The sequence below is a fragment of the Anomaloglossus baeobatrachus genome, unplaced genomic scaffold, assembly GCF_048569485.1.
Source record: "Anomaloglossus baeobatrachus isolate aAnoBae1 unplaced genomic scaffold, aAnoBae1.hap1 Scaffold_2463, whole genome shotgun sequence".
In the NCBI taxonomy this organism is placed as follows: domain Eukaryota; kingdom Metazoa; phylum Chordata; class Amphibia; order Anura; family Aromobatidae; genus Anomaloglossus; species Anomaloglossus baeobatrachus.
The window spans coordinates 122,240-129,563 of NW_027442072.1; the positions used below are offsets into that span (position 1 = coordinate 122,240).

The 7,324-nt window shown below is 52.6% G+C and overlaps 1 pseudogene; it reads right to left on the bottom strand.

Annotated features, from left to right (window-relative positions):
- Window positions 1–5,853: 5,853 nt before the first annotated feature.
- Window positions 5,854–6,060, bottom strand: LOC142262545 (U2 spliceosomal RNA; annotated as a pseudogene).
- Between the last annotated feature and the right edge of the window lie 1,264 nt (window positions 6,061–7,324).

The following is a 7,324-nucleotide window of genomic DNA, read 5'->3' on the forward strand; positions in this document are numbered from 1 at the left end:
CAGACGTGCTGACCAAAGACGGCAGACGGAGTCCGGGCACAGTTTGAAGAAACCGGGTGTGGTCCAGAGTCGGTCGGTAGATTTTCAGGAGGATCCAAAGGTAATCAAGTAGCAGCAGCAGCAAAGCAGGAGCACACAGCAAGCAGTATACTCAGGCACTGGACTAGGCTTAGAGGCGGCCTTTTAAGCAGCTGGACAGGAAGTAGGGCAACAGAACATAAAACTCCATGTTAACCGAGGGCAAGCTCTTTCAAAAGAGGACTGGAAAACCCGGAAACCTGACAATGTGTGCATTCATGCACCACCCGGTACGCTACCCTTGCCAAATTGCTCACTCTAGATCCCCACACGATCCATGAAGCCGTTCCCCCGGTCACACCGCCTGCTGCCGGTTCCCACTCATCCCTGGGGGAGTTAGGCGAGTGGTATCGAGAGCTACATGTCGGCACTGATGATACCCCCATACACCACAAGGAAGGGGTATACCGGGTGGTACAGGAGTATGAGCGGGTTTTTAGCAAGCACCCTCTAGATTTTGGGCAGATTAAAGGGGTTCAACACCACATCCCTACCGGTACACACTCCCCTATTAAAGAGAGATACAGGCCTATTCCCCCTGCCCACTACCAATGCGCCAAAGACATGTTGAGGAACATGAAGGAGGCAGGGGTTATTAGGGACAGCTGTAGTCCCTGGGCCGCTCCGTTGGTGCTGGTTAAGAAGAAGGATGGCACCATGCGGATGTGTGTGGATTACCGGAAGATTAACCAGATAACGCATAAGGATGCTTACCCTCTGCCCCGCATCAAAGAGTCCCTGGCCTCGCTGAGAACCGCTAACTACTTCTCCACCCTTGACCTCACCAGCGGGTACTGGCAGGTGGCCGTGGCACCGGAAGACCGAGAGAAGACTGCCTATGGGACCGTTTTGCTGTACTTGGATGATGTGATTGTGTACTCACAGACGTATGAAGCCCACCTGGAGCACCTAGCCGAGGTGTTCGCGTCCCTTGCCAAGTATGGGATGAAGTTGAAGCCCTCAAAGTGTCATCTGCTGAAACCCAGAGTGCAGTACCTAGGACATGTGGTTGGTGCGGAAGGTGTCGCCCCCAACCCCGAGAAGATCACCGCCATCCAAGACTGGCCGAGACCGACCACAGTGAGGGAAGTGAGGCAGTTTCTGGGCCTGGTGGGATATTACCGTCGCTTCATTAAGGGGTACACAAAGATGGCTGCCCCCATGCAAGACCTCCTCGTAGGACAGACCAAGGGTGGTAGATCCCTAGTAGCCCCATTGGTGTGGGAAGAAAAGCATGAGGAATCCTTCCGCCAGCTGAGAACAGCCCTGACCGGAGAGGAAATCCTAGCGTACCCTGACTACAGCCGCCCATTCATCCTCTACACCGACGCCAGCAATGTGGGCTTGGGGGCTGTTCTATCCCAGGTCCAAGACAGAAGGGAAAAGGTAATAGCTTATGCTAGCCGAAAACTCCGACCGACTGAGAGGAACCCTGAGAACTACATCTCCTTCAAGCTTGAGCTCTTGGCACTGGTGTGGGCTATCACCGAGCGGTTCCGCCATTACCTGGCAGCAGCCAAGTTCACCGCGTACACAGACAATAACCTGCTGACCCATCTAGATACGGCCAAGCTGGGCGCGTTGGAGCAGCGGTGGGTGACCAGGTTAGCCAACTACGATTTCACCATCAAGTACCGGGCCGGCCGTACCAACGTCAATGCCAATGCACTCTCCCGGATGCCCCACCTGTCGGAAGAGGGGCCAGAGGATGATGACCTCGAAGAGATCGAGTTGCCTGCATTTCACCGGCCATTCACTGAGAAGGTGCACGTCTACCAACAACGGGTGAACCTGGATCCGCTGCCCCGACAGGACTGGCAGGAAGCTCAGGACCAGGCACCTGCTGTCCGCCTGGTCAAGACTCTAGTGGAACAGGGTTCTGCTGGGATAGACCCTGCTGCCCCTGCCGAAGCCCAACGTCTGTGGCAAGAATGGACCCGGCTATACCAACACCAGGGGAAGTTGTATCGCGAGCTGATTAATCCAAAGACTCACGAGAAGATCCGCCAGCTGGTGATTCCCCAGGCTAACGTGCCCACCGTCCTGCAAGCATACCATGATGGTGCAGTGCACTTCGGGTGGAAGAAGCTAGAGATGTTGTTAAGAGAGCGGTTCTATTGGAGTGGAATGCGGGAATCTGTGGAGGCCTGGTGCCGAGAATGTGGCCCTTGCGCATTGAGAAGGAAGGACGAGGCCAGCCAGAAGGCACCCCTACACCCGATCATTACACACCAACCGCTGGAGCTGGTTGCCCTTGACCATGTAAAGCTCACCCCCAGCCGAAGTGGGTACACCTACGCTCTGACCATCGTAGACCACTACTCGAGGTTCCTGGTGGTTGTCCCAGTTAAGGACTTAACCGGCCGCACCGCTGCTAAGGCTTTCCAGGCTTATTTCTGTTGACCGCATTGGTACCCGGAGAGGGTGCTTACCGACCAGGGTCCGGCCTTTGAAGCAGAGGTATTCCAGGAATTCTGCCAGTTGTACGGCTGCAAGAAAATCCGGACCACGCCTTACCACGCCCAAACCAATGGCATTTGTGAAAAGATGAACCACTTGGTCCTGGGCCTCCTCAAGACGTTACCACTGGAAGAGCGGAACCTGTGGCTGGAGAATCTACCTGACCTGGTCGATATGTACAACAACATCCCTTCCAGCTCTACGAAATGCACTCCAGCATACCTGATGAGAGCTCGTCCCGGCCGGCTACCAGTGGATCTGGAAATGGGCTTGGAAGCTTCAGAAGCACTCCTGTCGACAGCTGAATGGGACACTCGGCGGAGGACACAGTACCGACAGGTCCAGGAGTATGTTGAAAAGAACTTGTGCCGGAGTCGGGGACAACAGGAGCAGTGCTTCAACAAGAAGGCGCCTGCCGGTTCCTTCCAACCTGGGGATGTAGTGCTGAAGCGGAAAAGAAGGGCCCACAAGCTGGATGATCAATGGGAAAAAACCCCGTATGTAGTCCAGCCCACAGGATGGGAGAATGGGAAGGCCTACCAGATCAGCCGTGACCAGGGGGGGACTTTGGCCACGGTTTCCCGAGACCACCTGAAGAAGTGCCCACCAGCATTGAGAGTAGCGGATGAGGCTCCAGTTCCCAGTCCAGTGGAGAAGGAAAAAGAGGTAATCCACACCATGATGGGTGATTTTCCAGCAGACTGGCCTACACAGAACGGTGCGGTGATCCTTCCAGTGATACTGTTCCCACAACCCGTGGATGAAGAAATGATGGAAACGGTTAACCGCGAGCCAGTGCCCAGGGATGTACCTGTACCCAGCTCCCCTACGCCTCCGCCTGCCCCACATGATAGCAGGGAGGAGGAACTGACTGTTCCCTCTGCCCCACTGCCTGTCACCACTGACACCGGATCCCGAAGGTCCACTCGCCCCAACCTAGGTAGACCCCCACTTAGGTACAGGGAAACTACTCTTTAAAAGGGGGGGGCTTTATGTGTTGAGTGTACCAGTTTGAAAGTTTTAAATGATAAGTAAAGATGATCAACCAAAGAAGTTTACCTGATTGAACCGTGATTAAACCGGCCGTTGCCGGCAACTGTTGTCCCCGTAGGGACTGTGCAACCATTGCGTAAGGAACTGCTTACGGACAAGCCCGAGAACTTGCAGGGCAACCACAAACTTAGTGCAATGTAAATAAAAATGTTTGTTGGCTTGACACCGTTACCGCCTCCGGAGAGGCTGATTTGGGAGGATGGGCCTGGAGGAAAGGGATGGCCTAGGCCCGCCACTACCGTAACCGGTGGCGATCCTCCGGGGGTTCAGGGGTCCCCTTGGACGTGGGCCCCCTGAAAGAGACAGAACCCGCTCGGGCAACTTGGTGCTGGACTGGGGTCAAGGGGTGCTGCCCGCTTCTTAGGGGCAGCATCAGGGCCAGGTTGTTTGGGTGGGAGAAGAGCGGAAGCTGTACCGTTGTAAAATGTTTATGATGCTTTTACATGTTTTACCGTTTTATTCTTTTTCAGTTGTGAAAATAAAACCGGTGATGGACGGGCAGCCCGCGGACGGTCTGCATTTTACTATAGGGGAATGTGGCGCCCTGGACAAGCCAGGTCGTCACAGGTACTACACCAACACGCTCTACACTCCGGCTAGGCACACCGAAGCTAAACACAAATCCTAGTTGCCTTCCTCCAGGGGCTGATGTCCACACCAGGGGGTGGGCCAGGCGGTTGATCCCACCCACCGAGGAGTTCACAGTCCTGGAGGCGGGAAAAGGAGTCAGATTAGAGATCAGTTTTGGAGTTAGAGAAGTGAAGAGGAGAGGAGACTGACCGTGTCCGTGTGTGTGGCCCGGGCACTCAGCAAGGTTGGCAGACGGTGGTGACCTTCTGCAGGAGAGGCTGATTGGAGTGAACCGTACGGACCGGGGATGGGCGGTGGCCCGCCGGTACCAGATCGGGGAGTGAAGAGAAGCCAGCACCATCCGGCAGGGCCTACGGACCCCGACCAGGCTAGGAGTCGCCGTAAAACCGGTCAAATCCGTTAGCGACAGGAACCTCCAGGGTTTCCCAGCAGTCAAGACCCGATTGAAGGCAACAGCTCACACCGTAGAGGGAAGCACAGTCACCGCCAAGGCTACAGTTCCCAGGGCCAGAGCCTGCGGGCAAAAGGGGCTCCCTCAGCATCCATCCAAGCTGGGGAGCGGGTTACCGGTGGGAAGCCCGCTAGATTTTGGGGGAATAAAAGGGGTCCACCACCACATCCCCACAGGTGCACACCCACCCATCAAAGAGAGCTATAAGCCAATACCACCTTCACATTGCCAGTGTACCAAGGACATGTTGAGCAACATGAAGGCGGCTGGGGTTATCCGTGACAGTTGTAGCCTTTGGGCAGCTCTGTTGATCCTGTTAAAAAAGAAGGACGGCACCATTCCCCGTATTGAGGAATCGCTAGCTGCATTGAGAACTGCAAATTATTTTTCTACCCTTGATCTCACTAGTCACTATTGGCAAGTGTCCGTTGCTGAGGCAGACCGGGAGAAGACCGCCTTCGCCACCCCTATGGGTCTCTGCGAGTTCAAAAGCATGCCCTTCGAGCTGTGCAATGCGCCAGGAACCTTCCAGAGGCTGATGGAATGCTGCTTGGGACAAGATTTTAGGGTGTATAAAAAGGGAGATTAGATCCCGTGATCCCAACGTATTGTTACACCTCTATAAATCACTTGTAAGGCTACATCTGGAATATGGGAACCAGTTTTGGGCTCCACATTTTAATAAGGACATTCAGAAGTTAGAGTCAGTTCAAAGGTGGGCAACTAGACTACTACAAGGAATGGAAGGCCTCCCATATGATGACAAGTTGAAAAAGTTATTAAGTGATTATTGGCTGCAATGGGGCTTTCTGGCTGGTGCCAGCCTCTCTTCTTAGCACACAGGAACCACAATCCCTACACCATGCTTCAATGGATTCTCTCATCCCAGCCCAGTAAAGCTACATATTTTACACAGTCATAAGCAGCCAAAAGGGATCTATTCTATTCAATTGCAAATGATCTAGATAAGACTGAGAATAAGATACTGCACGGGACATAGCAGAGTTGGTCAAGTTGAGTGGAGATGAGTTTGCTATTTGGCACAGCTTTTTGCATCAATAAAGCAAGTAAAAGGTGTGAAAGATAAAAAAAAGGGTGAAAGTGTGAAAAGTGAATTGGCCAAATTGAGGTGCATATAAAGTTTTTGCTTTCTTTCAATTCACTAATGGGGCTCATTTGAATCAGGTGAATTGAGTTCTGCTTTTGGAAACTGGGTTAAGAAGGGGTGCACCGGTCCTGGAGGTACTGCAATACCAGGTCAATGCGTGGAGTGGACAGAGCAAGATTTTTTCCATCTCCTTGTTCTAAAAATCCATTTAATATATGGTCCCCAGAGAGGGGACGTATCAGATATTAAACTGATAAGAACAGATTTAATTTTTTTTTTTTTCTGTTTATCAGTAGGACTTCAAAATAACAAAGGTGATCGCCTCCCGTTGCCTGGGAACCGTCCAGGCACAAGAGGGCTATGTGTCACCAGAAGGCGCACACACTTCCTCAAGGCCGGCAGACGTGCAATCCCAGGCACCTTCCAGTACCGACCAAGGTAGCGTCCTCCGAAACTACACTTGATCTTAGCCAAAAGGCCGAGAAGCTATAACCCGAATTGGTTACGGCCTTGAGTGGCACCCTGGCCTATACCGGACACATCTTAGGGAGAGGGAGACAAACCCACGCCTACAGAAGACATTTTGTCACCCAAGCCAACCCTTGAAAAGGCTGTTTTGCAGAGCAAAAACAAGAAGAATGGTGCTTTTTGCAGCCGCCGCCCACTGCAATGAATCTGAATAACTCCTCCTTTTGGACACAAGCACCTCCCCTCCCCCTTGCAGTCTTTCCAATTCATGATACAAAAAGACGGACGGACAGGACAGGACAGGACAGGCTGCCTGACTTTCCGTCACTGCCACCCTTTGCCATCCTTGCCCGTAGAAAGCCCTTTCATCATCCCCAAACCCTAATCTTTTCCCTTCCCTTCCCAGATGCGTCTCACTCCCTTTCATTAGGAAGTGAGCGCAGCCTTTTCTCCGTTCTGCACATGCGCGACGTTAAACACAAATGCGCAGGCGTGCGTTCCATTACCCTCACTGCATTCCACTCCCATACAGGAAGTGGGCGCAGCTATTACTACGGTCGCACATAAAAGAACCCACGGCCACCACTGCACATAGCTGACTCCACCACAGGACACCCACTTCTACACCAACACAGGTAAGACAGGATCGGCACCTCTATGCTCCTGTTACAATCAGGCTCAGTCACCATGTGATAACGCTCTCAACTCTTTAGTTGCAGGCTCCCCTTGCTTCACCTCCACTGGCTGTGCTGCCATTTCCTCTCCCACCTGGAAGGTATACTTTATTCCACTATTTTCCTGTTTCTCTCTTCCCCCTTTTCCCATAACCTACTTTTATCTGCATTTGTGGGGTATCTATATGCTATTTACATCATAGTTTTATTCATTAATATGGAAGGGAAGAGTGCCCATGAGAGTGTTGAACTGCGGAGAGCAAGAGATTAAGCTGCTCCGATTTGCCACCATTGATAAGCTGTTCTCAGTAGATACACATGCTATCCAAACAGCAGCATCCACCATTGCTTCAGCCCACCCATTCAGTGACAGCTCACCAAGTCAGCCAGAGGAGTGGTGTAAGGAATTACACGTAGGCACTGACTCCACACCTTCACATC